This window comes from Phodopus roborovskii, unplaced genomic scaffold (assembly GCF_943737965.1).
Source record: "Phodopus roborovskii unplaced genomic scaffold, PHOROB, whole genome shotgun sequence".
Taxonomy (NCBI): domain Eukaryota; kingdom Metazoa; phylum Chordata; class Mammalia; order Rodentia; family Cricetidae; genus Phodopus; species Phodopus roborovskii.
In genome coordinates this window covers 5,244,533-5,267,029 of record NW_026126516.1, presented here as the reverse complement: position 1 = coordinate 5,267,029, position 22,497 = coordinate 5,244,533, and positions in this window count along the sequence as shown.

The window sequence follows — 22,497 nt, the reverse complement described above, 5'->3', positions numbered from 1 at the left end:
GTGAGACAATGGTGTTGCTTTAGTAACAGACTTGTTCTGAGATGCATACCATTGGGAGGTTTTGTCATGTGAACAGCATTCAGCATACCCACACAAACTCAGGTATTAAGGTAGCTATAGTGCCACTAGGCGGCATCGTCATAGGGACCATCCTCTTATATAGGTCTGTCATTGGCTAAAACATCATGGCATGTCATCTTATGGTATAGGTGGCTGTGGCACATGAATTTGTGCACATGTATGTGCAGGTGTGCTTACCTAGAGGGTCACATGAAGTGTCTTCCACCTTTGTTTTTGAGCAAGGTCTCTTACTGAACAGGCATCTCTGTTTCAGCTGGACTGGCCATCGAGTCCCTGCATTGAGATTTATAAGCATACACTATTGAATGGCTTTTTCATGGGCTCTGGAGATGAACTCAAGGTCCTCATGCTAGGCAAGGCAAGCACTTCATTAACAGAGGTTTCACCTCAGGCCAAGACAAATAATATTTAAAAAACAAAAACATAAGGGGTTAGAGGGATTGCTTAGTGGTCAGAACACTGGTTGCTCTCCCAGAGGGCTGAGTTTAATTCCCAGCACCCATGTGGTAACTCATAACTAGTCAGTAACTCCAGTACCAGGGGAACTGACACCCTCTTGGCTTCCACAGGCACCAGGCACACACATGCTGCACAGATATATATGCAGGCAAAATACCCATACACATACAATAAAATCATAAAACAATGCATAAAATCATGATGAACTGAAAAAGTTAAGCAAAGATCAGTATCGCTGGCATTTCCCCTTGCCTGCATGACAGTGTCTGCTGGCACAACCTCATTACAGACTCATCCTTAAAATTCTGCTGCATTTTTTAGTACTTCAAAGTCAATGAGGAAATTTGCTGAAGGAATTGCGAAGCAATTGAATAGTAGCACGACATACTCCGTCTCCAGCAAACTTCCCCAATAAGCAGAGGAAGGAACAAATGCTAGCTGCTGCAGATATTAGTGGACAGTTGCTTGTGGGACATCTGACAGCTTAGGTGGAGTGTAATAGAGAACTGCCTGTCTGCCATCTGTTAGAACTGACTCAAGAAGAAATAGAAAGTCTGAAGTCAAACTCCGTGTTCTCTCCTGGATCCACAGCAGGGGTTATTGGTTGCTGTGTTTATTTAATAGCTCACTGCCCAGTGTGTCTTTACTCCTTTGTCATTTTTTACAAACGTATACTGAGCATCCACCTGGGTTTTCAGGCACCCTACTAGGTATGAGAGATGCAATGGTAATTCCCATTATTAGAGTCAATTCAGCATAGTTTATGTTCATTCTTACTAAAACACTTGGGCTCTGGAGCCTGGGTGAAGGATTTAGCTCATAGTAGGAGTCTGTTTCTAGAGAAAAGTTCAGATATATTGATATTACTTTATCATGTAAACTTGGCAATTGTCTGTATTCTTTGAAGGAGACAGGACCAGGTAAGATATAACTTAGGGGGAAGTTTTCAAATTAGTGTCAGTTACCAGAAAGTTTTCTTTTAAACTGTGTGCATGTGTGGTGTGTGTGTGAGTGAGAGAGAGAGAGACACACAGAGAGAGAGAACTTGGGTGTTATTCCTCAGTTCACATCTGTCTTTTTGTTTGGCATGGAACTTTGCCAAGTAGGCTAGGCTAGTTGGCCATCAAACTCCAGGGATTCACCTGTGTCCACCTTCCATCTTGTCATCACTGAGATGGCAAGCACGAGTCAGGGCATCATGTCTATCTTTTTACAAATGTTTGGGGGAGATTGAAACACAGGAACTCATGCTTGTACAACAGACATTCAACCCACTGAGCCATCTATCTCCCCAACTCTTGGACCATGATTCTTGAGATTTGTGGGTGCCTTCCTTGTATATTTTTGGAGTCCTTGCTCAAACAGGGGAAGCAATGCTACTGATACCGGAAAACTGGGGGAGCATGGTGGGGAGGGATGAGGCAGCTGCTAATGGTAGACATGTGTTAAATCTCGGCTCTGCTACCTGTCAGTTTCACCAGGCTGCACAAGGCATGGATACATGTAGCATCCACCCTTGGGTATCCAAATATGGCAGAAGGGAGCACATATCTCCTCACCTGGATCAGAGATGCTCCATGGAACACCATGGTAAGCCAGTGGGACAGGAACCACTCTGGCCCTGGGTATAAAGGAGCTGCCCTGACAGGATAGCTCGCCAGCTTCGAGGGTCCCTCCCTGCTTACACTCTGGCTGTTTAACCACAGGAAGGATGGGATCCATTTATATCACTTAAGAGCAGGGTAAGCCATGCAGAAGAGAAGGTTCTACTTATAAGTTCAATCATATCCATGTCTTGCTTCTATACAAACCTAAGGGCATCTCTCATCTCACTTGGTCTTCCTAGCTACCCTCAGGGCACAAAATCACCTGATCATTTTGCAGCTGGGACATCTGTCCACCCTGGAAAGCATTGGCTTTCTTTGTCCTCCACATCACCTGGGTAGGAGTTGCACCCAAATTCTCTTCCACTCTAGGGGGCTGTACAGCTTTGCTGTTGACACTGAAGGCCTAGCTGTGGTTTTCATGTAATAATGACGCTACAAATTGTTGTTGTTGTTATTGCCATTTAATTAACACTTGTAAATGCCCACTGGAGTCAAATGAGACCACTAGAGTAGTCAACAAATAAGACTTGTCTTTAGATTGCAGGTCATAACCAGGAGTGAAGGCCATGCAGGAATGGGGTAGGGTGCTCTCTGCTGACGGACGAAGCCCATGGCAGCCCCCAAGGGCTCACCTTTGACTTCCCCTCCCACCTTTTCAATTGTCCCAAAGTTAGGTGTCCCTGAGGGTACTGTAAGCAGTAAAGGGACTGGGATGCAGCTTGGGCAATGATGACGCAGGCCTATCTCTGGGACTAGGAGAATGGCAGCTGGCAAGCTTGCTAGGGTTTTCCCATCCAGTGCGATCTCTCAGGCTCCTGCCTTCCTCTCCCTGGAAGTTACTTCCTAAGACCGTACAAACAATCAAGGCTCCCTGGCTGCATCCCCCAGGGACTCCTGTTTCTGGCTGCTTTGTTCTTCCTGCTTCTTGGAGCCTGCATTGCCCATGACTGTGTGGCTTTTCCTCACACTTTCGGGAGATTTACTGCTTTGGAAGCTGCAGGGCAAGACTTTTTCTGCCACCTCACTTCTTCTGACCAAGAAGGGTAGGGAGTCTACTCTTTGCCTCTCTGGAGTTCCTCCTTCAGTCCTATTGCAAATATCTGGACTCTGCACCAAGCCCAGTCCCAGAGCCTACTACTTACCTATCAAAGACTGTAAACCACAGCTACTCAGAGGGTTGAGGCAGGAGGACCATGGTTCTGAGGCCAGCCTGGGTAACTTAGTTAAAACACTTGCTCAGCACTAAGCTCAACCCATGTGTAAAACAGCAAGAAAATGGTTTCTGTACCATTAGTCTCCTCTAGCTGGGGAAGACGCAGTAACCACCTCCACCTCTGCCTATCTCCTCCCTCCTGAGACATGCCTCACGGAGTTCAGTCCAGCAGATCAACAATGAAGTTACAAGCCCTTATCACCCATATCCCTCATCTACTGCACTAGATCGGTAACAAGGCTGCTCAGAGAGTATCACAAGCCTGAGGGGAGGGCCCGGACTTGCAGCCATCGGCCAGGGCTTACAGGTGTAATCACGAACATTCCACACCACCCGAGCACACACAGGGCCCTGTTCATCCCTGTTCCTGAGGCCCAAGCTACCCCAAGAAGGAATCCTAGGTAGTCCTCATGAAGTCTTCTACTCACTCTTTTAAAAAAAATTATTTTTTAAGACTATAATTACATCATTCCCCTTTCCTTTCCCCCTTCCAGACCCACCCATATGCTTCTACTTGCTCTCTTTCAAATTCATGGCTTCTGTTCACTAGTTGTTATTACAGATTAAGATACACCGGACGAGGATAAAATATAGGTTATATATTTTATTCTGGGAGAAGTCACTTGCACATGAGACACCAATGACCCACAAGTTCCCTCTCCAAGGATCCACACCTGGGCTGCTCTCCATGACCTGACCAGAACCAAGAGAAAGCAGAGCCAAGAGAAAGCAAGCCTGTCCCAGACCCCAGACCAAATACCACTCGCTCCCCTACACACCTGTGACCACACCCAAACTGGTGCAGTCAGTGTGACAGGTGCCGCTGGGTGGATTCTCACTACATCTGTAAATGTACACACACACACACACACACACACACTCCGAGACACCCTGCTCAGTCTGTATAATGTCACGTGTTGCTGACCATTTGCTAATGACTAGCCAATCGGTGTCCCACATTCCTTAGTGGCTTGTAGTTCTTTGTGTGGAGTTGAGGCCTTTCCCCTGCCCACATTAGCATGTCCCTTGTCCTTGGTCAGCTCATGCTTAGGCAGGCCTTACTGATGAGACTTTGTGGGTGTTGCTTCTGACTTTAGTAGGAGACACAATCTCAAAGCAAACTCCCTGATACTCCGGCTTTTACAATCTTTCCCACTCTTCTTTTGCAAGTATCCTGAGCCTTAGGTGCTGGAGTTGTTCTGTAGCTGTATTGGCTGGGATGGAGTTCCACAACTCTGCATTTTGATTGGCTGAGGTTTTCTGTGCTGGGTGTCTGTTGTAAAGAGAAGTTTCCTTGATGAGGCATGAGGACTATGCATCAGTCTAGACCCCGGAGAAGGATGTGTAGGACTGCAATGGGTAGAGAGGTTGGATGAGGAAGGGGGCAGGGCTCTTGCTCACTCTTAAATACTTCTCTGAGGCCAATGGCTCCCTGGCCTCAGATTAGTAAATAGTTTGTTCATTCAGTGTAACAACAAAATTCTACCTTCAGCCACAGTGGAACCATCTCTTCTTCTTTGGTGATGTAGGTGACATAAAGGATCCTGGGAACACTGTATCTGGAGTCCAATCGTCACAGGAGAATGTGGCCTGCCCATGTGTCTGTCAATCACTTCAGAAAGCCGCTTAAAGACTGGCATTTGTCATTCTTTGGTCTTTGTGTGTGTGTGTGTGTGTGTGTGTGTGTGTGTGTGTGTGTGTGTGTGTGTGTGTGTGCAGGCCAGGGGCGAACCTCAGGTACCATCTCCCTTGTTCTTTTGAGGCAGGGATTCTCAGTGGTCTGGGACTTGCTGACTGGGCGAGGCTGGCTGGTTGGCTAGCAAACCTGAGGGATTTGCTTTTGCTGCTTTCCCGGTGTTCTAAGCTTAAGCCACCATACCCTGCTTTTTTTTCCACAGAGGTCCTGGGGATTGAACTCTAGTCCTCCGGCTTGCTCAGCACTCATTTGCTGAGTGACCTGTCAGCCCAACCCACACTTCCTTTCTGACCTCAAATTTGAGACTCTCCCGTTTCTGTCTCCTGGGTGCTAGGTTATAGGCATGTGATTCCTTCGAGATTTCTTCAGGGTGAGTCCAACTGTCCCTGAAGTTGGAGAGGTCTTGCTCCTTCAGATGAGAGAAAAAGCACTCTCCACACCCCCAGGTCTGAGAGAGATTGGGCTGGGAGGTTGGGTGGGTGGATGTGTTCCCTGTTCTGCATTTGAAAAGTCTCCAGGCTCCTACCTGTTGTCTGTGCTTTGCTGTGTATGAGCACAGGGCTGTCAGAAAATCCAAGCCAGCCAGGCTTCTAGGGGTCCCACCCAGAGGTTCTGGTCTACACTGTAGGAGGCAGAGGGCTATTTGTGGGGGCCCTCAACCTAGGGCCTCCATAAACACAGAGGGTGATAGCTGTGTCTAAACACCTAGAAATAACGCCCTTTCCATTCAAGGAGTCTGGCATGGGAAGTTGCCCAGAAAAATGACATTATTCAGTCAAGGGACTAAAATCTTAGTCAGCTCAGTGATAGCCTTTAATGATTCTCATCCTTCCCCAGGCAACTCAGTTCTGGCTAGACTTCTGCCCTTGCTGGGAGCTTTCCAAGGCCTGTGGTTTCATGCCATTCCACCTGTCCTGGGGCCTGGGACTAACCCACTTGGAGGATGCAGCCAATTGCTCTCAACCCCAGGCAGGCCTTCCTTGCCCCAATGGCTGCTCCCTCCTCCCTAGACTATTCCTGAGCCCCAGGATCCCTGCCTTCCTCCCCCTCACTGTGTGGAATTTACCTGTCCTCATACCCCCCAACACACACACACACACACACGCACGCACGCACGCACGCACGCACGCACGCACGCACGCACGCGGCAGAAGTTTCATCACGGTGCTCAGGAGGCAGAGAGAGGCAAAGACCAGAACTCCCCAGTTCAGTTGTCTTTTCCCTACCCCCACACCAGGCTTATGAATGGATGAGTTATAAATGAGTGAATAATGAATGGATGTGTGCATCAGTGAGTCAATCGATTCATTGATCATGGATGGTTAATGGGTTGGGAGAACTTTGCTCTTCATTCTACCTCAGTTGAGCAGTTTTAATTGGGGCCTTGGTGATCAGAGCCTGGAAATTTCTCAACACAAAAATTAACCTAGATTGTTCTGCCCCCTCCACCCTGAGCTATGGACAAGATATGCTATGGAAGATGTATGGCTTACATTAGGTCATCACAGCACAGCATCCCGGAGCCTCGGCTCACAGAAAAAGCCAGTGTTCTGGGAGCTAATGACTAGTCTGCATTCTCTCCTGGGGTTTATTACATCCTTGTAATTCCTGAAGTACATAGGGTCACAGTGACTGTGGGAATGGGATGCATTGCTCTTCCCTGTCTTTAGACTTCCAGTCTACAGTATCCAGTGGTCAGTGTTCACCTTCTTCTCCCTGGAGCACCCGCTACATATACTGGGCATTTGCTCAGTCTTCAAGCACACTCTTCAACTGCATCCTGGACTCCCGTGACTCATCATTCCCGTGACTCCCTCCACCCCAACTCATCATTCTCTCTGCTCCTCTCCCCCCACCCCCTTCTGAAGTGGTTCATTTTCTATCAACTAGAATGAATTTAGAAGCCCTTAGGGGACTGCTGAGGGACACCTGTGAGGAGGATGTTTTTTCAGAGATTGACAGAGGGGATGACGGGAGACCTATCCTGGATGTGGATGGCCTCCAGGTGGAGTGACAAGGGAAAAGAGGGGAAGAAAAGACACCCACCTTCTGGCCTTTGCCTCTTTGCTCTCTGAGCACCAAACAGACACTCTGCCATCCTCCCATTCCCATGATGCTCTGCCTCATGACTGAGCACAAGCAGGGAGCCAGTTAACTGTCAGTCGACTTCTCTGAAACCTCCCCTCCGTCTCTCCTCTCCTCCCCCTCCCTCTCCTGGCTTCTCTCTCTCTCTCTCCCCTCTCCTCTGTTCCTTGCCTCTCTCCTCCCCCCCCCTCCTTCCCTGTCCTTTCTTCTGCCTCGCCACTGCCTCAGTGACCCTCTTCATCCTGAGGCATTTGGTATCGCATGTGCACCACGGTCTCTCAAATGTTCATCTCCAGCCCCGTTCTCTCTTTCGGCTTCAGTTCAGGAACGCCGTCCAGCAGCCTCCTCTTGTTGGGAGCCTCTAACTGGACTCCACCCCTTCTGCCGCCTCCCCACTTACCCACTCCAGCCTTGCCTGTCTCAGTGTCTGCCCGAATATCCAGGCCGCCATCATTCTCGCCTCTTTCTCATCCTTCTCCTTACATCGGCAAATCCCACAGAAAGTAACCTCAAAGTAGCTCTGGGATCTGTGTTGCTTTTCCCTACCCCTGCCCGGGCCTGTGTCACAATCGGTCCTTGCCTGGAATATTCCCTCACTGGCCTCTTCATTGCTCCATCCTGCCCTACTTTTTCTCCACCCAGCAGCCGGCATGATTCTGCAAGAGAGTATTATATCGTGCCTATCTTCTGAGTAAATATTTCAGGGTGTAGCTCAGTGGTAGAGTACTTGCTTAGCATGCACAAAGCTTTCTGTCCCCATCACAACACACACACACACACATACACGGACATACATGCACATACATGCACACACATGCACACACATTAGCTGTAGCATTGGCAGTATAAATGAACCCATGAACAGATTAGATGAACCAGTAAATGAGAAGGCTCTGTCTTTACCAATGGAAAGACCCATTGATAGAGTCATGATCAATGATGTCGTTGGGAAGCAATGGAGACTAGATTGTGAGTTTAAAGAAAACAGGCCAAGAGGGGGGTAGGGGGGGTCATGATGCTGAAGGGTGGAGCTTGTCCCCAGTCCCTCCTCTTCCTCTCTTCCTGGCTGCCATAAAGTGCAGTCTGTTGCACCAAGTACTAGCACCATTATGTTCTTTGTCACTGCAGACCTGGGAACAAAGGAGCCCACTGATGATGGACAGCAAACTTGGAAGTGTGAGCCCAGACACATCTTTGCTCCTTTGAGTTGACTTTTTCAGGTTATTTGCCACATCATGGAACACTGACCCAGATAACCCATGGCCACGTGGCATCTTATTACTGTATCATCCTCACTCAGCCTTCCATACAGGATTAGAGCTCTCGGAGGGCAGACTCCATCCCTGTACTTACTCCTTGCCACACCCTGTGCCTAGGACAGCAGCAGGCAGTCTTGAAATTCTCCATGTGTTTGAACAAACTCACCCGTGTGTCCTCTCCTTCTTACACATTCACGGAGAAGCTGTTCCAAAGCCACACCCTTTACCATATTTACCAAGGCGGGGCTAGCACAGACATGAAAAGCAATGGTCATTAGATTGGCCGTGGGAGAAAACAAAACTAAAGCAGAGAAGTGGCAAAATCTACACTATGTCACACCAGCTCCTGGGGAAGGGTCATCGCCATGACGGTGGGTATGAGCTGGACACTTCTGCCCTCTCCCCAGAGCTCAGCCTGGGATCTCACAGCAAGAGACTGTGTCCTGGGCAGGAGAGAGCCACCTCTCAGTGCAGCACTGAGCCCTGTCCTCAGTGCCACCCCCACACTAGGGCTGCCCAAGTGTGACCACAGCTCAGAGTAGCAAGGGCTAACTGGGCGTGCGCCTTTGTGGGGTCCGTGACATCAGTCCCTGCGGAGGCAGTCAGGTGAACACCATCATTACTGTTTGCTGGAGAAATTACACACTGGGTAGTGTGAAGCTCGCCCAAGGAAGCTGACTACTGAGTGGGAACAGACGTCTGTCCTTCCAATCCTGAAGGCATCCTCCTTGAACAGATGACAGGTTACTTAGAGAGCTAGGATGCCCCAGGTCACCCTTAACACCCCTACATTAGGTGAGCAATCAACAGTTCATACTTTGTGTGGCTTCCAACCCCAGCTCCTCCTGAAATGGTTAAATATGGGACAGAGATTGCCAGGTGCATGTGCCTATAAAACATGGGTGTGAACATCGTGGTGAAGGCTGTGTCACTTTTAAAGGGGAAAGAGGACATGACCACAGGAATATTTCAAGGGAATTCACATAGAAGGACGAGAACAAAAAACAATCTTGGCTTCTACAAGGAAGTAGAGACGTGGTTTACAGTGCTATGTACACAGAAACTTCTGGTAGGACAAGCAAGATGCAAGGTTTCACATCAACTAACCTTCCACAGTGCAAAGGTCTCTGGGTGTGTGCCTAGCTCAAGCAGGTCCCAAGAGTGGTAGTGTGGTGGGGGAGTGCTAGACCAAACCACAGCGCAAGCCATTCAGGTTGGCACTCACTAGCCTGGCATCTGGGGGGGGCGGTTATGAACCCTAAGCGATAAAGGAGATCGGTGGGGAGTCAGATGCCAGGAGACCAACCAGGAAGTGGCTGCCATTGTCCTAGGAGAGATGGGAGGCAGCACAGTCAGGAAGACCTGGTGGGTTATGGATTTTATTTTATTTTTATGTTAAACTGGCAGCTTAAAGTGAGGAAGATGAGACATGAGGGAGGTGGAGGGGACAAAGACCTCAACTTGGCTGGCCGGAAGGACGGCAAGCCCCACTGGAGGTCTGGGAGACTATAAGGAGGGTGCTCTGGAGCAGTGCTTCTCAGCCTTCCTAATGCCGGGACCCTCCAGTAGAGTCCCTCACAGTGTGCTGGCCCCTGACCACATAATTACTTTAGTTGCTACTTCATAATTGTAAGTTTGCTACTGTTATAAAATGTATTATAAATGTCCGTGTTTTCTGAGGGTCTTGGGAGACCCTGTTGAAAGGGTTGTTTGACCCCAAAGGGGTTGCGACCCACAGGTTGAGAGCCGTTGCTCTGGAGGGACCGCAAAAGGTGGGCTTGGGGATCTGACAAGATGGTTAGGTGTCATGGGAACAGGTGCTCTCTGGGACAGCCATGGTAGTTAAGAACACACATCAGTGAGTAGTAAGGACATTAAAGCTCAGAGCTTGACTGGGGCACACTAACACAGGGCCTCATACTGACAGGGGCTGTGCAAGGGGAGAGCTGGTAGGAAAGGTGAGCTTTCATTATGCACCCAGCTCCAGAGCTGTGAACAATGGGGGGGGGGGGACTCAGCCCGGCTACACTTAGTGGTATAAGTCTATAATTCTAGCGCCTTGGGAAACTGAGGCCAGGGGGTCTCAAGTTTAAGGCCTGCCTTGGAACTTGGTATAAGTCTGGCTCACAATAAACAAGTAAACAAAACACAGAACTTGGATATAGCTCTAGTTAGATGCCACCAAACCCAGACCACCAGCCCTCCATGCTGGGGTCCATCTTCACACATAAACTAAGTTATGGTTCCAGAAGTCCCAGCCTGAGGACGCTTGACCAGAGCCTGGTCTTTCTCCATGAAAGCTGCTGCCTCGTGTGGGCTGGGGAAGGCTAGTGGCAAGGTCAAGGCCACCTTGTCCCTTTGGGTAATTGAAGATGACAACAGTATTTTGTGTCTCACGGGGACTACTGGAGATCAAAGGCAGTGTGAAGGAGCAGCTGCGACAGGCTGGAATTCCCTGGCAATTCTGAAATTACTGAAATTGGCCACAGTTACAGTTATTACCACGAGGACTGCCAGCGACCCCACACTGCAGAGGGATGCGTGTTGGCGGCTGATGGACGCTTCCGCTGACCACAGTTCAGACTTCAGGATGGATTACAGGTCCAGAGATGGGCCTGGGAGCCATGTTGGGTGAAAAGGAATCATAGTGCCTTGAAACATACGTGAGGGAGGAAGTGAGATGCAGAGACTGGCTGTCATGGTGGCTGTAGTTGCCTCTCAGTAGAGGTACTTGTTGGTTTCCTGCCCCAAGAGCCTGACCAGAGAGAGGGTCACAGAGTCCACTGAGCCAAGAGTCATGAGAGGAAACAAGACCCTGACCCTCTGCTGGTACCAGAGGCTACTCCACCTTACCAAGGACAGGGTCTGGGGGAAGGAGTGCTAAAGAACCCAGGCAGCTTAGCGACTTCCAGACTTCCAGCCCCCGGAAGTTCTCTCCACAGGCTCCGAGACTCCAGGCCATCATCCTGGGGCTGCTCCCCCCACCCACCCCACCCCAGCCCGCCCGTCTGCTGCCTCAGATCCTGCAGGAAGCTGTTATGGGAATGTTCCTTACAGAACTTCCTTGTTCAGTCAATGCGGCCCCATTATTGAGTAAACAAGGAAGCTTGTATCAGCGAGGCCTCGGATTTTGCTTTTAAAAGTCAATGATGAATGGAAGGTTTGAATAGTGGAGTAGCTTGCTGACAGGAACAATCAAGATATCCCATTAACTCTAGGCAGAGAGGGTGTGTAGTTATGCATCCACTGGATGCCTTCGCAGAGCGTGGGCCTCCACGGCTGCTCCATGGTGACAGGCGTCATTCCATTGCAGGCCTTTGCTGATGCTTTCACACCCCTTCAAAGGTTCTCGCTGCGGCAGGGACACCTCCCGACCAACCATGGGCACTGGTGAATGGTGTCTGCCCAGGAGTCTGGTAACATATCGTAGTGAGATATTTACCCTGCCTGCACCTGTCGCACTGACCACGCCCATTGGGACTATAACACAACTCCAGACTAGCTAGCAAAAACGGTGCACATTCTTACTACACCCTGGCCAGAGTTTCAGATAAGAACTGTAGTCAAGCATTTCCTGCCACGCAGAGACTAGCTACAAATGTTACAGCTAGTCCCCTCGAGAAATTTTGTTGCCTTAAATTTTTTTCCTGTAGGATCCTGAGTCATTGTTGTCCCATTTCAAAAGGAAGTAATCTTAAGAAAGAGGGATAATACTCATCTGCATAGAGTTGGTTTTAGTTGCTTAGGGTTGTGTATGGAAGGTGATACTCAGACTCAGGTATCTCTTTTAGATAAGTATAGGGTATGGGTGGGAAGGGTATGGTTAAGATGGGATATAGGGAGATTAACTTATCTTCTTGTGAATTATCTTAGTAATTATTAGTTATATACAGCTTACATTGTTATAGATTCTTGTATGTTGCAATTTATGTAGAATTAAGTTTGTATTCCTTTCTTAGATAATTTGTATATTTGTCATATTGTGTAAGATCTGTTTATGATGTTTTGTGCACAAATATCTTTATCATATTCTGTGTATGTATAGTTTTACATATGTTCAAGACATTTTGTATATTGATACAATTTAGGATTTTTTTTTAATATTACACTATACAGTTCAACCTCTGGTCAAGACATTTCAAATCTACCTGTTTTAGAGACATTTTATATATATATATGTATATATATATATACACACACACATATATATATGATTGTCCTTGATAAATTAGGGAAGTTTCAATCATTTGTATAGCTATGTTCCTGAGTATTATAGATTATCTTCACCCATGTTTCTTATACCTATGAGATTAGTCAGACATAAATGTTTGATCTTCAAAACTTCATAGATCTACAGAGCATGACATTTAAATGTTTTAATATTAGTACTCTGTTGACATGAGACACTATTGCTCCTGACAGCACCGAGCTATTCCTGAGAGTATGTTGGGCACTGATGTCACTCTTTCTGGAGTCCATTCTCTCCTCAGCTAATGGCCTCTTGGGCAAAGAACTGCCCCCACCTTGACCACTGACTTTGGAGTGCTGTCCTACTGTGCTTGCAGGAGACAAACATAGAAGACTGCTGAGCCTTACCAGGTCAGGGTAAGACAGCCTTTCTACCTCCCTGCTTTTGTAGTGGTCTGTCAGATACTCTAGGCCTTAGCCAAAACTGGTTGTCCTGACGTTTCTGTGAGACTTTAGGTGACTGCCAGGTAGCCTGCTGTTTCTGTCTTCACTGCACCTTTTGGAAGCTGCTCGCCTGCACTTCCTGTCTACCCTATTATTATCTTCATTCTCAGGTCTTTGATGAGGCTGAAGATTAGAATGTCACAATTATTGGTCTCTCTTTCTAGATAGAAATATTAGATACAAAACTTAAACTTTCCAGCTTAGGACAACTCTATAGTAATCTGTTATGTCTTCACCCTAGGACTGGATATGTAGTTCTTGCCATTTGCTCTTGTTACCTCGCTGGATAATAGGTCTTAAGTGTGTACATTCTTAATTTTCCTTTTCCTAGAGCATGCTTGATATTTACTGTCTTTGTATATAGTTTTGTATCAAGCCTAAATCTTTTCTTTAGATTAAAGGGGGAATTGTAATGAGATATCCATCCTGGCCGCACCTGTTGCACTGACCACGCCCATTGGGGTAAGGGAACAGGTGTGGGTGTGTGATGGGAGATGTTATTATGTATATATGTTTCTCATACTGGTTAATGAATAAAGCACTGTTGGCCAATAGGAAAGGAAAATAGGACAAGTTACTGGGGAAAAGGATTTCTATTTTTGTTTCCACAGAAAATGAAAAGCTGTGGATTCCTTGCAGACTAATGTGGTTTGAGCAAGCCAGACTCCCTGAAACAGAGTTCCTGATGATCCAACATTCAAAACAGCTTAAACAAGGCAGACTTGCAGACTACAGCCAAGATTTCTGCAACTTCTTAGGATCCCCATAACAGCGCCCCCTATCAGCAGGAAGTAGTTTGGAAAGAACGACGCCCAAATTCCCAAATATTGTTTATAAATGTTTGTTTTCATTTAAATGGACTTGGTTATAAATGGTTAATGATCATAGCCAATTCTTTTTAAAGGTAAAAAGGGAATTATGGTATAGATATGAATACTTTGTTTTGGAATGGATTTTCATTTATTGATACAATTTAAGGTCAATGTTGTATATGTATATTTCTCTTCTTGTTTATGTATTGTGTTTATGTAGCTCATTTAGAAATGTAATGTATAATTTAGTACAGATTTTAGAGAGTTACCTATAATAGTCAAAACTTATAGCTAGGTGAGTTAGGTTTTCTAGATATACAGAGATGTATTTGAGATAGATAAGCATTCTTCAAACCTTTCAAAGACCTACAGAATATGACATTTAAAATGGTTTAGGGTTTTTCTTGACAATGAGACATAATTGTTCCTGACAACACCACCTGCGTCAGAAAGAAAGATAAAGATGGACATTAAAGAAACTCATTATAAAGTTTACTTCCAATATGGCAAGACTAGCCATTTGGACAAGATACTGCTCTTGTCTGGACTGTATGACTTTATGCTGTAGAAACTGGACATGCAGGACCCAACGAAAAGTGACTACTGATTCAAGATGGACATTGCTACAGAGATCCTACTTCATGAAAGAGTCTGTGAGACAGTATGCAGGACACAGAGAAAAGTAACTGATAAACTGCCAATACAAAAAGACAGTTTAAAGTTTCCTACATTGCTGAAGAGTCTGCCAGACACACTATGGCCTATGGGCTAAAGATAAAAGATTACAAAAGAACTTTGGGTGACTAGGCAGTGAGTTGTCTCTGTCATTTCTAGAGTTTATACTATCCTTCTGAGGTCTTTGACGGACTTAAAGACAGAGAGTTATGGTTACAGTTTTCCTTAGTATTAAAGATAAGTTACTTAGACTTTAGACACACAAAGATATGATAGATGATAAAATATTTTCTTCAAATCTTACTAAATGTTAATGGACTAAATAGTGTTAACTGTGATTCTTATTTGATAACTGTTGTGTTATATATTTTGCTATGCTAAGGTTAAAACCCTTCTTTTTATTTAGACAGAAAAGAGGAGATGATGGGAGATGTCATTCTGTATATGTTTCTCATACTGGTTAATAATAAAGCACTGTTGGCCAATAGAAAAGGAAGATAGGAGGGACTAGGAGACAAGGAGGAAATAGGAAGTAGTAAGGAGGAGTCAAGATGGAGAGTCTGAAGAAAGCAGTATGCCGCCGGCTCCCCGGTAAAAAAAATATGTAGATCAGCGGAAATGGGTTAATAATTTAGACAGAGCTAGCCAATAAGAAACAAGTACCTGGCCAACAGTATAATATCAAATACAGAGTCTCTGTGTGTTATTTGGGGCTGGCGCAGTGGCAGGACAAGACCAGGTGGCGGCAGGCGGAAAAAACTGTACTCCTTACAGGTGTGACCTGGGGCGGGGCTAGGTCTGGGTCCAGAACCCCAGCTCACTCTCTTACTTCCTGGTCAGAGACAGAGAGCATCTGGAGGCATCCTTGGAATGGGGACCTGCGGCGGTCATCTGTTTCTGGTGTAACTGATTTCTCCTTGAATAAACATCCATCAGCCTATTGTTTCCCAGATTCTTATTTACCATACTTTAACATATGGGAGCTTCTGACCCAGTCACTCATCAGTGGGATGAAGCTGAGGAATCACTTTCTGTGTCAGAATTCTTTTGCAAGCAAGGGGCAGCAACATGGCTGGCCTATTCAGGAAAAGGCAGGTCCAAGAGATTCCCCATCGGGCTTATGGCTTCTTGGGTAGGGGTGGGGCAGAGGAAACTAGGCAGCAGGAACCCTCGGGAAGTCTCTTGGGTCACTTCTGCCCTCTTATTGAACAAGTCAGCTTCTTGCAATTTTACTCTGCTTCCCTCTGCTCAAAACAGAAACTGCAGGGACTGGGGTGTAGGGTGGGAAGTTCAAGCTCACTTCTGGAGCTTGAAATCTCACCAACCCCTGAGCCCAAAATCCCACCAACCCCTGAGCTCAAAATCCCATAAATTCTTGCATTCACCCCAAGTTCAGGACCTGAAATTCCACCAATCCCCACCCTGGGAAACTCCACCCTTGGCTTTGGCTACCAGGATATGGTCCCCCTCAGGGTTGTCACACACTGGGGATTTCATGCTCCTCAGGGTGGAAACAGCTACATGAGAGACTGTTCTGAGTGGGCTAAGCTGGCCCTATATTTGCTCTGTGGCTATAGGAAACGAAGCACTACCATGGGCTCATATGTGTAATAACTGATCCCTGGTTGTGGGACTGTTTGGGAAGGATCAGGAGTGTGGCCTTGATGGAGGAGGTGTGTCCCAGAGGGGGCTTTGGTGTTTCAAAAGCCCATGCCATTCTCAGTCAGATTTCTCTGCCTTGTGCTTGTGGGCCAAGATCTGAGCTCTCAGCTATGGCTTCTGAGCCATGCCTGCCTGTGTACCACCATGTTTCCCATCATGATGGCCACAGACTGACCCTCTGAAAGTGTTAGCAAGCCCCCAATAAACCCTTTCTCCTACAAGTTGCCTTGGTTATGATGTTTCCCACAGGGGGGAAAAAAGGTGACTAAAATGAGCCTCTTCATGGCGAATCCCAGAAGCTAAAGAAGACACTTGCATTAGCAGGAGTATGCATGGATGTCAGACAGCCAGGACCAACATTAGTTCATCAGCTCTTTCCTCTCTACAAATGGAGATGGCCATGCCTACCCAAAGGAAGCAGGTGGGAGCAGCCATGTGTCTGGCAGTGTCATACAGTACAGTGACAGCCTCCCTGGGTCTATGGCTGTTTTGCTAGTTGCATACTCCTGCCATTGGGACTGGATGCTTATGGCCACTTCTCTGAACTCAGACGACGTCTTCTTCCATGAGGAAGAGAGACGGACATCTCAACACTCACATTCTCCCCTGCTCACATCAGTCCACTGTCCTTTAAGAACTCACTCAGAGTTCAGGGGACCCAGGTGTCCTGAAGTCATGGTGACCATCTGAGTAATTAGCTCACATGCCCTATGGGGATACCATGTTCCTGTGGTCCCCACGGAACTCTCCCATGAGCTGTATGCTCTGCACATGGCTTTGTTTTCTCTTTGAGAGAGTATTACCAGGATTCATTTGACGTGTTCAGGGGCAAACGAGGAACCAGTTGTTGCCATGTGGCCTTCCCCTCAACCTTTCTGACAGGTGTAAAAAGGTAATTTTCTATTCTTGAAAAAGAATGGTTCTGAGTGCTGGAGGACATATAAAACCAAAGAAAAATAAGACACGTGGTCAGTCTACCTGAGGAAGCTGGCCTCATCCCAGGTAGGGACTGCTGGGAACCTCTGCTAGGTAACATCTCAGAGAACTAACAGTATCTGACTACCTCAGGATGGGTGATCTAGCAGGCCTCATGTGGGCAGAAGGAGGCTGGCTCACAACTGCTGGGGCACTTCCACATGGCCTCTGTGATTGGCTCACCTGGGATCTTGGCTCACACCTTGGTCTCAGAATTCCAAGCAACCCAAAAGTCGGAATGCACAAGTACTATTTACGTCTCTGTGTGGCTCACATTTGCTAATGTCCCTAGGCCAACTTAGAACATGAGGGGAGGAAATCTAACTCCACATGACAAGAGTTCTTACAGCCCCATCTGTCCCCTCCCACCCGGAGCATTAGAAACTGTCCCCTTTCTTTCCTATGTCCCATGGTGGTGGAGGCAGGGACCACCTGTGACTGAGCAGTGGCTCAGAGTGAGTGCCACTGAGTCTTGGTAAAGGAGGTAGGAAGGGAGGAAATGAGTGATGGAAGGATGCAAGAAGCCCTGGGAAGATGGAGACATTCTTTGACAGGGGACAAATGGGAAAGTCCGGGCTGCTGAGTGATCTGTCCCATCACCTCCTACACACACACACACACACACACACACACACACACACACACACACACACACACACACCGCTCCCCATGAAGCCAGTCTTTATTGATACATTCAGGCTCCCTCTGCCCACACTTGGATGCCCTTCCATCTTCGGGATTCTCAGCCCTTAGTTCTTTCTGTCCACAGCTCTAGATTCCTGCTCACCCCAAGCACCTTCCCCTTATCCCCTCCTAGTGTCACTGTGGTGCAGACCCTCATTTGCTGCCTCAGTGTCATGAAAGGGTATGTCCCTCTAGCATCTCCACTGAGTACCCAGCAGCCCCCTGAGAAGCACAGGACTGGGAGATGGATCCTGCTATGGAGTCAATGGGCCACGAGATCAGGGATGCTCTATGCCCACAGTTGTCCCATGTCCTGTAGGACCAGGTGGATCTGAGACTCCACACCTGTCCCCACACTGCAGTGAGACCATGTGACCCTGCAGTGAGAGCTATATACTCTTGGGAGAAGTGGCTTCTTATTGTGATGCTGAAAAAGGTCCTGCAGCTAGAGGTGTGGTGCACACAATGAATGCCCCTTGTGGATGGGGATGCTGGAGGACCAAGCCAGCTGCCTGCTCTCCCCAATAGGCTATCTGCAATGATCTGGCCTCAGGGCAGGTGATTCTCCCACGGGCAGGTCTTCCTATAGAAGGGCTTGTTTAAAAAGTAAGCCTGTTCTGAGAACAGGGCAAAGCAAATAAGTGCTCTGACAGCCACTGACCCCATTTTTCTCCAAGGCCCCTGCTCCTTCCCATCTTCTCTTCCGGCTTCCTGCTGAGGCTGGGGAATGACCCCAAGGGTAGGGGAGCTGGTTAGATAGAGAGCCAGCTCCCAGTTTGGGGAGGGGGGAATGGTCAGGGCTCCTGCACACCCCACAGTGATATACTCCAACGCTAGCACCACCCTGTGGTCCACACTGCTGGAGGTGAATAGTGCCTGGTTATCTCTGACCATACCCTAAGGTGAGCCCTAAAGTGAGGCTAATATAGCCTTGGGGACCAGGCACCTGGAGGGTTTATCTAATTAGCAAAGGAGACATTGTAATACTACTTTTTGTTGGTGGACTCAGCAATAGCTCAAAAATGTGGCTGGCTACTGAGACACTGAGACACACTGGAGGACCTTGCAGGCCCAGCACCTGCACCTGGAGACGGGCACCCAGTCACAGTTGCCCCAGGCCATAGCCACTGTGAACTGAGGATGCCAAGGTCACTGAACGCCTCAGGATCCCTTCTAATTAGGGAGTTCGCCTTGTACTTGACTTCCAGTGACATTAGCCTGTGAGGCAAGGAGAGTGGCGGGTCCTTGCTGTGTGCCTACTATGTGTAGGGGCAGCTCTGCATACTATGTGTATTCACTGCCTCTAAAATTTCTGTGACTCCATTTACAAGCGCAGAAGTCCAGGCGTGCCCAAGGCTGAGCAGGACTGGGATCAGAACCTGTGTAGGATGGAAATCTCAGCCTGATTCATCTGGTCTCCTTCCAGCCTAGACAGCTGACCTATGCCATATCTGGATGGTTTTATCCTTGAGTACTGTCTGGGTGGAACCCTCCAGCCTGACATTCCAGCTCATGTGCATCCCAAATACAGAACTGAGCGTTAACAGCCATTGTTTTCCGTCACTTTCTTCATGGCCGTGTTTGTTTTTGCAGCCACAGCTGACTGATACAATAGGCAAAGGGCTTCCCTGAAGAAGGGCAAAGCTGGGCTAGCTAGCTCAGAACAACTAATAGGACTTCACCAGGAAAGGCCAAGAGAAGATGAACAAAAGAATGAATGTGAGAGCCAGCTGGTGGGTGGAACGCCCCCCCCCCCCCGCCCACATTCATTTGAACATCCACCCAGAAAATGGGTGAATTGGTTAGAACTGCCCACACCAATGTGTGTAATCAGGTCATGTAAGAAACCGAGTACCCCCAGTACTCTTGGCTGCCCTTATGTTCCTGTCCCTCTGCCTCCAAGACAGATCTTCCCCTCGGCTTCTGTTATGCTCTGTCACCAGCACTGGGACTTCTCAAACAATAGAGCCCCACAGCTCACACTTCTGCGTCTGGACTCTTTTGCTTCATGGTGTGTTTGTAAGAGCGACCCGTGTCTTCCTGCCTCCTTGATAAATATGATTCTGTGATGTGTCTGCTCTCTTCTTGATAGGAGTCAAGGGGGACAAGGTGATGAGCACTCTCAGACACATTTCACACCTTTTATCCATTCACTGCCCCTCAGGCAGAATCTCATGTAGCTCAGGCTAGCCTCAAACCTCCGATGTAGTTGAGGATAACCTTGAACTTCTCATCTTCTGGTCTCCACCCTCAAGCACTGGTGTTAGAAGCAGATGCCATCGTGGTAGCTCTGACGTGGCTGCTAGGGCTAGAGCCCAGACCTTCACGCATGATAGGCAAGCATTCCACAGCATAAACTACATCTCCTACCTGCTCAAACTGGGGGAGCCTCCAACTTTCAGGGAGCATTTGGAGAGTATGCATGTAAGCATCTCTTTGGAGGAGCTAATGGGAGCAGATAGCTTGAGAGAACAGAGAGTGTGAAGGAGACAGACTGTGGACATACCAAGAAGGGTTAGAAGCAACGCTCTCTAATGATGATTTGGGATGACTTGATGAGGAGAGTGGAGGCCATTAGGGGGAAGGACACCAGCAGACAGCAATGAAGGGAGTGGGGGTTGTACCAAGGCCTGGAACAGAGGACCCTGGAGAAAGAGGATGGAGCTGGGCTCTGGCTTTCCAGTACTTTGCGATGGTACCTACCATTTGAAGCATTCATGCACTTTCTTCTGCGATGCTGGACATCAGCGATTGCTGGGGCTGGAGTCCTCTACAGCTCAGTTGGGCTGGACATGGGCCCTGGAAAAAAGCTCCTTCCTGTGTCTGGCTGCTAACTCAGTTGCTCTAGCATTGGGTGATGGGGCAGGGCTCTCTCTCCTGTTCATCCTGCCTCATGGGACATGTCTGTATTTCCTCCCAGAATGCACACTCATACTGGTAAATGAATAAATGGAAGCTGCCCTCATCCAAGGGACATTCACAGAGTCCAGACAGGGTCACAAGGCTTCTTTGTTGTTGTTGTTTGTCTTTTGTTTTTGTATTTTGAGACAGGGTTTCTCTGTGGCTTTGGAGGCTGTCCTGAAACTTGCTCGTGTAGACCAGGCTGGCCTCGAACTCACAGAGATCCACCTGCCTCTGCCTCTGCCTCTCAAGTGCTGGGATTAAAGGTTGTGTGCCACCACTCCTGGCTTCTAAGGGCTTCTTATGACCAGCCTCAGATGGGCATCACAGCTGCCTTGTTCTATTTCTCAAGCAAGCCATGAAATCCAAGTCCAAGGAGCAGGGTGAAGAGCAGGGAGGAAAAGCTGATGGGTGGGGTAGGACATTACAGGGGGATGACAAATCATCACATAAAGTGGGTAGGGCTTGCTACTGGCTTAAAAACTTCTTCCTTTTCCTCTAAGGAGTCTACATGCAAATCCATTTACACAGAGCAGAACATACACAGTCACACACCACATAGCCATCTGTTTTGGTTAACAATGAACTACATGTTGGTTGATGATCCCTTAGGAATCTAGCACCTATGTGATGTCGCAGCAGGCTTAGTTTGTGTGAATGCACCTTACGGTGCTCCCACAAGAACGAAACTGGCAATAATGCACCCACCAGAATGCAGGCAGTATCCCTTCATTATGTCATACACAAATTCACCTTCCACAAAAGCCTCACTGAGGGTTCTTAACAAAGATGTGAGGCTATCTGGGGTCCTCCAGTGACAGATGATGTGGGGATCTCCCTCTGACCTTATGTAGAGCCTTTTTGTTCCTGGCCTGCATCAGACCTGCTGGTCTGATTGAGCTAAGGCCAGAAATCAGCACACAATGCTCCCTAGCAAGGGGCTCTGCTATAAACAGCCCTATGTAGGAGCCTAGAGAGGGCTCTGCCTTAAACATCCCGGTGTGGGAGCTTGCCCAGTTCAAAGCTACCGTAGAAAGGACATGGAGTATAAAGATCAGGCTGGTTTTTTCTACACCCAAATCTAGGCTTGACTCTCTTCCTGGTTAAAGAACTTCAGTGACTTTGGGGGCACTGCTAGACTTTTCAGCCCTTAGTTTCCTCATCCCTAAAATCAAGACAGTAATAACACCTCCTCAGAGGAGCTGCTGGGAAGAGCTCATGAATGAGGTCATGAATGCACTTGACTGGGTCCTTGGCAGCAGCAAATCCCAAATGACAGCTGCACAGGAAGACAATAGACACACAATAAAACTAGAAATGGCTTCCTCAGTGCAGAGAATGCCAGCTCTAGGGACAAGCCCAGGGGGCGCTTTATGCATACTGGCTCTGACTTTTGAACTATTTTTCCTGGGATGCTCTTCGAGAAGCTTGTTTTGTCCCAGTGCCGTAAAGAACTTTCTTCTGCAATGTTGTTGCAGACGCCTGGTGCTAGGAGTGTCTCTCTGTAAAAAAAAAAAAAAAAAAAAAAAAAAAAAAAAGCATCCTCTTCTCCACATTACATGGGGCCAGTATCTCCCTCTGTGGTGGTGGTGTTAGCATCAACTTCAATGGAAAATGTACACTCCTTAGAGTTTTTATGTCTTAAAAAAAAAGTTAGCTGCCCTGTCTCCAGGGAAGCAGCCTTTGACTATTCAAA